The sequence below is a fragment of the Nycticebus coucang genome, chromosome 22 (assembly GCF_027406575.1).
Source record: "Nycticebus coucang isolate mNycCou1 chromosome 22, mNycCou1.pri, whole genome shotgun sequence".
NCBI classification, from domain to species: Eukaryota; Metazoa; Chordata; class Mammalia; order Primates; family Lorisidae; genus Nycticebus; species Nycticebus coucang.
This window is the reverse complement of record NC_069801.1, coordinates 9,467,204-9,479,466: the sequence shown is the minus strand read 5'-3', so window position 1 is coordinate 9,479,466 and position 12,263 is coordinate 9,467,204. Positions and strand designations below refer to the sequence as shown.

Here is a 12,263-nt window from a genome sequence, read left to right as displayed (position 1 = left end):
GTAGTGCATCTGCCCAAACTAGACGGTCATTCAACAGCAGTGCCGAACCATGTCCAGGTCATAGAAGACTGCATTGCCACACTCAGTGCAGGGGACTGTGCCAAAAAAGATCTTTTTCGACTTTAAATCCCTCAGTGTCCACCTCAGCTTAGCTGCAAATTGGGCAAGTATTTCCTGGTAGAAAGTTCCCAAAGCATCATAGCTCTCCAGAGGTGCAGGGTACTGCCCCGTGCTAAACTTGCTCAGCCCAACGGTGTGGCGTACCAGGTCCTCCAGCGCTGTCATGGAGATCTGGTTCCCGCAGAAGCTGAAGGTCATGAGCTGGGAGCAGCGGCTCAGGCTGGGCAGGATGACCCTGAATTGGGCATCTGAGATCCCACAGTCATCCAGGTCCAGGGTCTGCAGAGTGGCAGCGACTCTCTCCAGCAGAAGTCGAAGAGGCTCAGGGCTGAAATCGGTCAGTCTCACATTAGTCAAGACCAGGTGCTTTAGTTGACTGAGGGTCGGGCACCAAGACAGATGGCTCATGTCCGATTCTACAAGTGGGCAGTGGATTATTGAGAGAGTCTCCAGTGGGGTCTTGAGGCACCTGGAACAGAGGAAGAAGTTAGTTCTGGGGAATGAGCAGTGAGTGGAGGGCAGTAGGGAAGGACTTCAAGGTGGGAGTTCTGCCCAAGCCCAAAGTCATTCTGTTGGTCATCAGATGATGGTCAAACAACACTAAGATGTTGTCTGTTGAAGGCTGTGATCATTCTGGTCAGTCCCATTTTAGGCTGAGTTCTCCATTACTCATGCAACTCTCTCAAGTCCACAGAATCTCTGAGACCCCCTTTCCCACTTATTGGCAGAACCCCACATTTCTGGGCCACATGAGCCCAGCGGGAGACCCACATAAAGGACACAGCCAGGTAAGATCCAGCAGCAGCATCTGGGGTTGCAGGTGGCTGTAGAGTCACCAGCATGTCTATGTCCTCAGCACCCATCTCTCTCTCTTACTAGTTCTTCACTCCTGCCTTTCTGCCGCCATCTTGGTTCCATGTTCCCTGCGCAACATGCCTGGTGAAGCCACAGAAACCATCCCCACTACAGAGGACTTGCCACAGCCTCAGGCTGAGACAGGGCCTGGAATAGAATCTGACAGCGACGAATCAGAACCAGATTCTGGCAAGGAACAAGATTCCAACAGGCAACCACACAGCAAGCGCAGCTGGCAGCAGCGGCTGAAATCAATGAAGAACCAGACAGGAAAGCACGACAGTCAGAGGCAAGAGAAAGCAGAAAGGCCACGTCCAAACGGGGTCTTCAACAAGTTACAGGGGTTACCAGAGTCACATCTGGAAATCTACGCATATTCTCTTTGTCATCAGAAAACCAGATGTCTACCAGAGCCCGGCTTCAGATATCTACATAGCTTTTGGGTGAAGCCAAGATCGAGGATTTATCTCAGCAGACAAAGCTAGCAGCTGCTGAGAAATTCGAAGTTCAAGGTGAAGCTGTTTCAAACATTCAAGAAAACACACAAACTCCAACTGTACAAGAAGAGAGTGAGGAGGAAGAGGTGGATGAAGCAGGTGTGGAAGTTAAGGAAATAGAATGGGTCATGTCACAGCTCTTAAGAACAGTAACGATATTGTAAATGCTATTTTTTTTTTTTTTGTACAGACAGAGTGTCACTTTATTGCCCTTGGTAGAGTGCCGTGGCATCACAGCTCACAGCAACCTCCAACTCCTGGGCTTAGGCGATTCCCTTGCCTCAGCCTCCCGAGCAGCTGGGACTACAGGTGCCTGCCACAATGCCCAGCTATTTTTTGTTGCAGTTTGGCCGGGACCAGGTTTGAACCCGCCACCCTTGGCATATGGGGCTGGAGCCCTACCCACTGAGTCACAGGCGCCGCCCTGTAAATGGTATTATGGAACTAACAATGTAACCATCAAAAACACTTTTTGGACTTTTTTTGTGTTTCAAAAGAGTAACTGCAGGCTTGGTGCCTGTAGCACAGGGGTTATAGCGTGAGCCACATACACCAAGGCTGGCGGGTTCAAAGCAACCCAGGACAGCTAAACAACAACTGCAACAAAAAATAGTCAGCCATCGTGGCAGGCGCCTATAGTCCCAGCTGCTTGGGAGACTGAGGCAAGAGAATTGATGAAGCCCAAGAGTTTCAGGTTGCGGTGAGCTGTGACGCCATCTCATTCTACCAAAGGTGACATTATAAGACTCAGTCTAAAACAAACAAACAAACAAAAAGTAACAGCAGCTTGGTTTGAAATTTGTACTGTTTCTATCATTAATAAAATTATGGCTTCTTGTTGGAGGAATTAAAAAGAAAACAGTTCTTCACTCCTTTTCCCTCACCCTCGAGTGAAGATTCTGGCATTTTCCATACATGAATTGATTTACTTAGAGCCCCCAAACCACCTATTACATAGAGAGACGGGCTCAGTAGTGTTCACTAAGACAGTGAGGACAGAGCCCAGGCAGTAGAACCTCCATAGCTGACCGCCTCCCTGCCTGGAACACCTCCCTAAGTTGCCCTAATTGTCACAGACCAGACGCATGCCACATGTACCTATTAGCACAGCGGGCCTAGTTCCCTATGTTGACACCTCCATGTGTTGACCAGTTTGCTACAGTCTCGTGGGCGGTCAACTTACAGAGGTTCGTCCGTATTTTCAAAAGTGAAGGTTTGATGTGCTGTCCCTTCTTCAGTGCCTCCCTCACTTGCCTATTTCCCATCACCTTACCTTTGATACACTTTTTCAGGACAAATTCACTAATGTACCCTCGCTAGATCTGAGAACCCCAAGAGCTGGTTCCCTAGCAAGGTGTCCCTCTCCATGGCAGCTTTCCTGGGCTAGTTATGTGACACCCCCTTTAGGACAGAACAGTGAACACAAGTGTGGATTGACATTCTAGTGTCCCCCTCTCTGCTACGTGGCCAAAGGCACTTAGTATTCACTGTGACAGAGAGAGGCTTTGCTCTGGTCTGCAGAGAGAACTCCCCACCTTTCCTCACCTGAGCACCTGGTCCAGGTGGCCTTCAAGGAAGGAATCAGAGTACATGTGAAGCGCCTGGAGACGGTCCAGGTTAAGGAGCGCAGTGGCGAACTGGAGCACATAATTATTCCTCATCATCAGGGAAAGGTAGGTGGGTGCGCTGATGTGGGAGACAAGGAGTGTCTGAAGGTGACTCATACGGCCCAGGTAATAAGCAAACTGTCCCAGGGTGGGCAGCTTCCAATGGCAATTCACCTCCACCTCCTGGATACAGTCCAGGTCCACCGTTTGTAGGACATTTCTGATATTCTGGAAGGCCACTGAAAGAATGTCCAGTTTCCTACAGCACAGGTGGACGAACTCTTTCCTCTGCCTGGCCCACGCTGAGAAGTACTTGAGGGATTCATCCAGTGTTCTGACATTGAGGCAGAGATCTATAGTCACCTTGAAGGGCTTCTCCTGTCCCGAACCCTGACAGTCCTTCCCTGTTTCCCTCTCATCCAGGGCATTTGGTGAGCAAGTATCAGCCACTGCTTTAGACCACAAGGTCCAGAAGTTCTCATCCCCATCCCGCAAATCCAGCACTTGCAGCGTCCACCTCCTGTGGGTGAATCGGGGCAGTCTCAGAATTTAGGGAAGGACCCACCTGCGACCTGACCTTTTATTCCACACTCAAGTCATTACCGGCTCCCCTTACTTCTCCTCTGTCTGCCTTTCCTCATCCCCTCTTGCCCTTGGACCCTGCCTGTCCTCATTCCCAGTGTCCTTAGTGCCACTGGGAGAAGGCAGGTTCTCATTCTCTCAGTGGTCCCAGCATGGGGAGCATCTTTCCATCCCAGGAACCCTGAACCTTCTAGGTTCAGGGATTGTCAGTTGTCTGAGATGCCTCACTGGCACCTCCAGAGGCCTCTGGTCCTCCCTTGGGCGCCCCCACTCTTCCTGACCCTGCTCTCTGTCCCCCATGTCACTCCCTCCCAAGCTCCCTGGGTCCTCCTCACCTGGGCCGATCCTTCCGGGCAAGCAGCGCATCCAGCCCGTCCAGTGCAGCTCTCAACATCTCCAGGTCACGTATGTTCATCAGGGACCCCAGAGGAAGGCAGGTGAAGGGCCAGGCCTGCACCATCGCCGTCAGGACTCTACTGCGTCTCCTGGTGAAGGCCTCCATGAAGAGCGGTGGGAAGAGCTCCCTGGGCAGCTCCTCCAGAGCAGAGATGGCCAAGGCTTCATTTCTCACCAGGCTCTGCACAGCCAGGTCCAGGAGTCTCGGTGCACCCTTGAGGCTCATCTTGGTGAATCTGCAAGGAAAACATCCTGAGGACACGTCTAGGGAAAAAGCATCCTCCTCGGGCCAGTCCTGACCACCCCCATCTTCTCATGGTCAAAGTCACTGGCCTGGCAGAGGTGGAAGGGTCCTCAGTTTAGGCCAATCTCACTCTGCATTTGGTGGCCGCAAAGCCGTACCTCTCCTCCTGCTGGCAACCTGACCAGTGTCCCCCACCCACTGAGGAGGGGACACGGTGACCACTACCCTGTTAACTTCCATCCAGGGTTCCACTGAGTTCTGGTCCTACCAGGAGGTGGATGGGGAGGAGAGAGAGCTGCCCCCCCGCCCCCTGCCCTTCTGGGGGAAGTTGTGTGAGTTGTCACTGAAGGCCCTGGGACAAGGGCCATGGAATGTCATGAGCCCTACAGATCTACACCCTCAGTTTCTACACAGAATTTGGTTGGAAACATTCAGGGGGCTTCCCTAAAATGGGAGCCACTGGTTCATGTTTTAAAATTTCAACTGGAAATTGTAAAAGCCGTGTTACCATATCATGGAGCATGTGCAAGTTAAGAATAGAAGACAATCTCTGAGGTAGAGATTCCAAAGCACATCTCTATTACACATATTAAAAATCAGGGCAGCGCCTGTGGCTCAGAGGGTAGGGCGCTGGCCCCATATACCAAAGGTGGTGGGTTCGAACCCGGCCCTGGCCAAAATGCAACAAAAAATAGCCAGGGTTGGGGGGCGCCTGTGGCTCAGTCGGTAAGGCACCGGCCCCATATACCAAGGGTGGCGGGTTCAAACCCCGCCCCCGCTGAACTGCAACCAAAAAATAGCCGGGCGTTGTGGCAGGCACCTGTAGTCCCAGCTACTTGGGAGGATGAGGCAAGAGAATCGCTGAAGGCCAGGAGTTGGAGGTTGCTGTGAGCTGTGTGATGCCACGGCACTCTACCGAGGGCGATAAAGTGAGACTCTGTCTCTACAAAAAATAAAAAAATAGCCAGGGTTATGGCAGGTGCCTGTAGTCCCAGCTACTCGGGAGGCTGAGGCAAGAGAATCACCTAAGCACAAGAGCTGGAGGTTGCTGTGAGCTGTGATGTCACAGCACTCTACTGGGGGTGACAAAGTGAGAATAAAAGAATAAAATAGAATCTAAAAAAAGGATACAAATTAAAATAAAATAAAAATAAAAATTAACTACTTTAGGCTCAGCGCCTGTAGCTCAGTGGCTAGGGTGCCAGCCACATACACTGGGGCTGGCGGGTTCAAATCCAGCCTAGGGACTGCCAAACAATGATAACTACAACAAAAATATAGCCACAGCTATGATTTAATAAAAAAAAAAAAATAGGAGCACCTGTAGTCCCAGCTACTTGGGAGGCTGAGGCAAGAGAATCACTTAAGCCCAAGAGTTGGAGTTTGCTGTGAGCTGTGATGCTACCGCACACTACCCAGGGCAACATAGTGAGACTCTGTCTCATCAAAAACAAAAAGAAGTGGGCACAGTGGCTCATGCCTACAGGAGGCCGAGGAGGGTGTGGATGGATATCTTGAGCTCAAGGGTTCAAGACCAGACTGAGCAAAAAGCGATACCCCTTCTCTACTTAAAATAGAAAAACTGAGGCAAGGGCATCACTTGAGTTCAAGAGTTGGAGTTTGCTGTGTGCTATGATGCCACTGCACTATCCATGGTGACAGCTTTAGACTCTGTCTCAAAAAAAAAAAAAAATTAACTACTTTAGGCAGGGCATGATGGCTGGGTTGTTTGAGCTCAGGAGTTCAAGACAAGCTTTAGCAAGAGTGAGGCCCTATTTTTCTACTCAAAATAGAAAAACTAGTTGGGCATTGCGGTGGGCACCTATAGTCCCCGCTTTTCGGGAGGCTAAGACCAGAGCTCTCTTGAGTCCAAGAGTTTGAGGTTGCTGTAAGCAATCATGACACCATGGCAGTCATACCCAGAGGGACAGAGTGAGACTCTCTCTCAATAAACTAGAGAGAAGAAAGAATATTATGTTTAACATTATATAGAATATTTTTAAGCTTTTAGTAACTTGTGAAATCACAATACCACAAAGTGTATGAACACACAAACCAAACATATGAAAAAAAGTGAGAAATAAAATTTGAATCAATTGGATTGAAAAAAATTCTGCATGGTTGAGCATCTCTGAAGTGACATAAACAAAAGCACAAAGAGGCCGGGCAAGGTGGCTCCTGCCTGTAATCTCAGCAACTGGAGAAGCGAGAGGGGAGCGGATGGCCTGAGCTCAGGAGTTGAGGTCAGCCTGAGCGAGCCTGAGCAAGAGTGCAACCCCAGCTCTAAAAATAGCCAGGCGTCGTGGTGGGCACCTGTAATCTCTCAGCTACTTGGGAGGCTGAGGCAAGAGGATCACTTGAGCCCAAGACTTTGATGTTGCTGTGAGCTACATCTAGTCACTCTATTGAGGGTGACAAAGTGAGACTCTTTTTTTTTTTTTTTTTTTTGCAGTTTTTGCCAGGGCTGGGTTCGAACCCACCACCTCTGGCATATGGGACCAGCGCCCTACTCCTTTGAGCCACAGGTGCCACCTGAGACTCTGTCTAAAAAAAAAAAAAAAAAAAAAAAAAAAGAGTCTCAAGCTGTGGTCCTGGGTACAGTGCCGTAGCATCACAGGTCAAGCACCCTCAAACTCTTGGGCTTAAGTGATTCTCTTGCCTCAGCCTCATGAGTAGCTGAGACTACAGGCGCCCACCACAACACCCAGCTAAAAGTGAGACTCTTGTCTAAAAAAAAAAACCAAAAAACAAAAATGAAAACACAAACGGATACTTTTAGAATGGAGACAGAACCACATTCAGAGGAAAAATCAAACTCCAAAGAGTTCATTTGAAAAACACATAGGGTAGGGCAGTGCCTGTGGCTCAGTGAGTAGGGCGCCTGCCCCATATACCAAGGGTGGTGGGTTCGAACCCAGTCCCAGCCAAACTGCAACAAAAAAATAGTCAGTCGTGGCGGGCGCCTGTAGTCCTGGCTACTCAGGAGGCTGAGGCAAGAGAATCGCCTAAGCCCAAGAGCTGGAGGTTGCTGTGAGCTGTGATGCCACAGCACTCTACTGAGGGCAATAAAGTGAAACTCTGTCTCTAAAAAAAAAAAAAAAACAGAAAGAAAAACGCACAGGGTAATTCTCTGTGCCATCCTAGGCACAGTGATGGGACTGTGCTTATGGAGTCTGTGACTTACCAGGTGTGGACTCAGGTTGCAGGGCGCTGAGACCTCAGGCAGAAACCAGCAGTAACTCCAGGCTGCAGGGCTTCAGGACTGTCCCGTGGCTCACCAGGAACTCACACTGAGACCTTTCTCATCACACCTCCCCTACCAGCTTCCAATCAGAACCGGGCATCTGATTAAATTTCCCGAGCTCCACCCAGGTAATCCTGATTGAGTTTTTGACGACTCCAGATTGAATCAGAAATCCCATCATAAAACTAAAAAAATTAGGGGGTAGGCTGCAGTTAAGAAGTCCTTCCTTCCTGAGCTGCAGAAACACTGATGGGGTTTCACAATATGTGGCCCTCACAGTCCTGAGTGCAACGCAGGGACGGGTTGAACATTTCTAACAAGAGACAAAAAACAAAATCTGAATGTATTCCAGGTGTGGTGGCTCACACCTGTAATCTTAACCCTCTGGGAGGGTAAGGTGGGTGAATTGCTGGAGTTTAGGCATTCAAAACCAGCTGGAGAAAGAGTGAGACCCAGTCTCTACTAAATAGAAAAACTAGCTAGGCATTTTCTTTTCTTTTTTTTTTTTTTTTGTAGAGACAGAGTCTCACTGTACCGTCCTCGGGTAGAGTGCCATGACGTCACACGGCTCACAGCAACCTCTAACTCTTGGGCTTACGCGATTCTCTTGCCTCAGCCTCCCAAGCAGCTGGGACTATAGGCGCCCGCCACAACGCCCGGCTATTTTTTTGTTGCAGTTTGGCCGGAGCTGGATTTGAACCCACCACCCTCAGCATAGGGGGCCGGCGCCCTACTCACTGAGCCACAGGTGCCATCCCTAGCTAGGCATTTTCATGGCACCTGTGGTCCCAGCTACCTGGGAGGCTGAGGCAGGCGGATTGCTTGAGTCCTTGAGTTGGAGGTTGCTGTGAAGTATAATGTCATGGCACTCTACCCATACCCAAGGTGAAAGAGTGATACTCTGTCTCAGAAAAATAAAAACAAGAAAGAAAAAAACCTAATGGTATTTTTGTTGGGAAGTCTTTGGCTTTCCAAAGTCATTAAAATTATCAAGATGTTCCAGAATTTGAAAAGGTTTATCAGGGCAGCGCCTGTGGCTCAGTGGGTAGGGCGCCAGCCCCATATACCGAGGGTGGCGGCTTTGAACCCAGCCCCGGCTAAACTGCAACAAAAAAATAGCCGAGCATTACCTTAGAAACAGGGCCTACAAAGAGTCTGCAATCACTTTGTTATTTAGTGAGTTGGGTTCCTGTGTGCACAATGATACAGCGCATTGCAAGGAAGCTTGGTTCATAGGTGAATGAGGGATGTTAAGACAAAGAGGTGAAGCAATTTATCACCCAATATCCCTGGGAGACATCACCCATGTGCACTTAACTCAATAAATGGTCGCTCACACTTAATTTTAAGCCATAAAAAATTAAAAAGTATTACTATAGTCTTAGTAAAAGGACAAACATTGATTTTGAAACTTGACAGCTTAACGAAGTATTTCATAAACTGTTCGGGGAAAATAATTCTTTTCAGTAAACATCAAACCTTGAAAAAAAAAAAAATAGCCGAGCACTGTGGCAGATGCCTGTAGTCCCAGCTACTCGGGAGGCTGAGGCAAGAGAATCACCTAAGCCCAAGAGCTGGAGGCTGCTGTAAGCTGTGATGCCACAGCACTCTAGCAAGGGTGGCAAAGTGAAACTCTGTCTCTAAAAAAAATAATAATAATAATAATAAAAAAGGTTTATGAGCTGGGCACAGCGGCTCACACCTTTAATCCTAGCATCCTGGGCGGTGCCTGTGGCTCATAGGGGTAGGGTATTGGCCCTATATGCCAGAGGTGGCAGGTTCAAACCCAGCCCCAGCCAAAAACTGTAAAAAAAAAAAAATCCTAGCATCCTGGGAGGCTGTCAGGGTGGATCACCTGAGCTCAGGAGTTGGAGACCAGCCTGAGCAAGATTGAGACCCCCGTCTCTACTAAAAATAGAAAAATAAGCCGTGCATAGTCACAGATGCCTGTAGTCTCAGCCACTTGGGAAACTGAGGGAAGAAGATTGCCTAGCTCAGGAGTTTGCTGTGAGCTATGACACCGTGGCACTACCCAGGGCGACAGAGTTAGACTTCGTCTAAAAGAAAAAAATTAAACAGGGCGGCACCTGTGTCTCAGTCGGTAAGGCACCGGCCCTATATGCCGAGGGTGGCGGGTTCAAACCTGGCCCTGGCCGAACTGCAACAAAAAAATAGCCAGTTGTTGTGGCGGGCGCCTGTAGTTCCAGCTACTCGGGAGGCTGAGGCAAGAGAATTGCTTAAGCCCAGGAGTTGGAGGTTGCTGTGAGCTGTGTGATGCCATAGCACTCTACTGAGGGCCATAAAGTGAAACTCTGTCTCTACAAAAAAAAAAAAAAAATTAAACAAAAAAATTACTAAATTTGCCCTATGACATAAAAATGCAATGCAGGGCGGCACCTGTGGCTCAGAGGAGTAGGGCGCCGGCCCCATATGCTGGAGGTGGTGGGTTCAAACCCAGCCCTGGCCAAAAACTGCAAAAATTAAAAAAAAAATGCAATGCATATGTTGCTATTTATATAATTAACGAACAGCTGTTCTCTAATGTTACTTATATAATAACAGATTGTTAAAAATACTGTGCAATATAGATTTGATTGTAATGCTAGCTTGGATTATCTGGGAAGACCTACCAGCAGATGGCGCATTAATGTTTTGGGCCTAGAAATTGGTTGAGACTCGGGTGGCGCCCGTGGCTCAGTAGTAGGATGCTGGCCCCATATACTGAGGGTGGCGGGTTCAAACCCCGCCCCGGCAAAAGTGCAACAAAAAATAGCCAGGCATTGTGGCAGGCGCCTGTAGTCCCAGCTACTCAGGAGGCTAAGGCAGGAGAATCGCCTAAGCCCAAGAGCTGGAGGTTGCTGTCAGCTGTGACGCCATGGCACTCTACTGAGGGCAACAAAATGAAACTCTGTCTCTAAAAAAAAAAAGAGAAGAAAAGAAATTTGTTGAGAAAGCTTTCTGGCTCTGTTGGCCTAGTGAGGGTATACTGGTGTCATTATTGCAATCTCACTGTAACCAAACTCCTGACCCTCACATGCAATCCTCCTGCCTTGGCCTCCCACAGTGCTGGGATTATAAGTATGAGCCTCTTCCAGAGGATCCTCTTGGCTGCTGAAGCTCTGCTGTTGGGGGTGAACCATGATTAAATGGTGGTCTCATTTAAGTCCCAGTGGGCAGTCTGGCCCTAGGCAGCGGCAGGCCCCGTGGTGGCTGGCGAGGCAGCCACCATGTTTGAGGGGCTGATCTTGGGATATAGCAGGTGGCCAACTTCTCAGAGCACTTCTGCTCCTACTTGGAAAGCAAGAAGCAATGGAAGGCCCGCATGGAATTCATCTTGCACCATCTGCCCAACTACCTTGGCCTGCCTGACCGTGGTGGCAGCTGCAGGGACCAGCTACTGTCCTCCATGGTCTGGGCGTACCACCTCTTTCTGGGTTGCAGTTACAAGAAAGACGTTTTAGACAAGGTGATGGAAATGGCTGTTGGGATTGAAGTGGAAGACCTGCCACAGTTTACTACCGGAGGTGAATTAATTAAAAAGCATCATAACTAAGGCAGAAGATTTATCCCATTTTCATCACCATCTACACGCTTGGAAAGAGGCTGGGATAAACGTGACATAGAACACAGTAGCTGTCTTAAGACTCCTGGCATTACTAACAGAAAGGAAGGTGGGATGAGGAGGAATCTGTCTAGCTAGGCTTTTAAAAAGTGATCATTCTGGCTCGGCACCTGTGGCTCAAGTGGCTAAGGCGCTAGACACATACACGTGAGCTAGCAGGTTCGAACCCAGCCCGGGCCCGGCAAACAACAATGACAGCTGCAACCAAAAAATAGCCGGGCGTTGTGACGGGCACCTGTAGTCCCAGCTACTTGGGAGGCGGAGGCAGGAGAATCTCTTTGAGCCCAGAAGTTGGAGGTTGCTTTGAGCTGTGATGCCATAGCACTCTACCCAGGGTGACAGCTTGAGGCTCTGTCTCAAAAAAAAAAAAAAAAGAAAGTGATCATTCTTCCAGTAGCTATCACTGTAAAAATATGCATGGATGGGTGGCGCCTGTGGCTCAGTGAGTAGGGCGCCGGCCCCATATGCCGAGGGTGGCGAGTTCAAACCCAGCCCCGGCCAAACTGCAACAAAAAAATAGCCGGGCGTTGTGGCGGGCACCTGTAGTCCCAGCTGCTCCGGAGGCTGAGGCAAGAGAATCGCGTAAGCCCAAGAGTTAGAGGTTGCTGTGAGCCGTGTGATGTCATGGCACTCTACCCGAGGGCAGTAAAGTGAGACTCTGTCTCTACAAAAAAAAAAAAAAGCATGGATATTTATGTGTTTATAAATCATCAACATTGTAAAGCTGGGTGGCGCCTGTGGCTCAAAGGGGTGGGGCGCCGGCCCCATATGCTGGAGGTGGCTGGTTCAAATCCAGCCCCGGCCAAAAACTGCAAAAAAAAAAAAAAAAAAATTGTAAAGCCCTCTTTTCTATTTTCAGTTGTTAAATATAAAACTTTATCTTTAAAATGACCTTTTTTTTTTGCAGTTTTTGGCCAGGGCTGGGTTTGAACCCACCACCTCCGGCATATGGGGCTGGCGCCCTACCCCTTTGAGCCACAGGCGCCATCTAAAATGATCTTTTTTAACTGATGTAATAACGGCAAGTAATGAGTTTGGATTTTTCTGGGTTTTTTTTTGACAGAGTCTCAAGGTGTCGCCCTATGTAGAGTGCTGT

General features: G+C 49.0%; 2 pseudogenes; both read left to right on the top strand.

Annotated features, from left to right (window-relative positions):
• The first annotated feature begins 1,052 nt into the window (after window positions 1-1,052).
• LOC128574657 (nascent polypeptide-associated complex subunit alpha-like) lies at window positions 1,053-1,636 on the top strand (annotated as a pseudogene).
• Window positions 1,637-10,625: 8,989 nt separating this feature from the next.
• LOC128574656 (CDKN2AIP N-terminal-like protein) lies at window positions 10,626-11,098 on the top strand (annotated as a pseudogene).
• The last annotated feature ends 1,165 nt before the right edge of the window (window positions 11,099-12,263 follow it).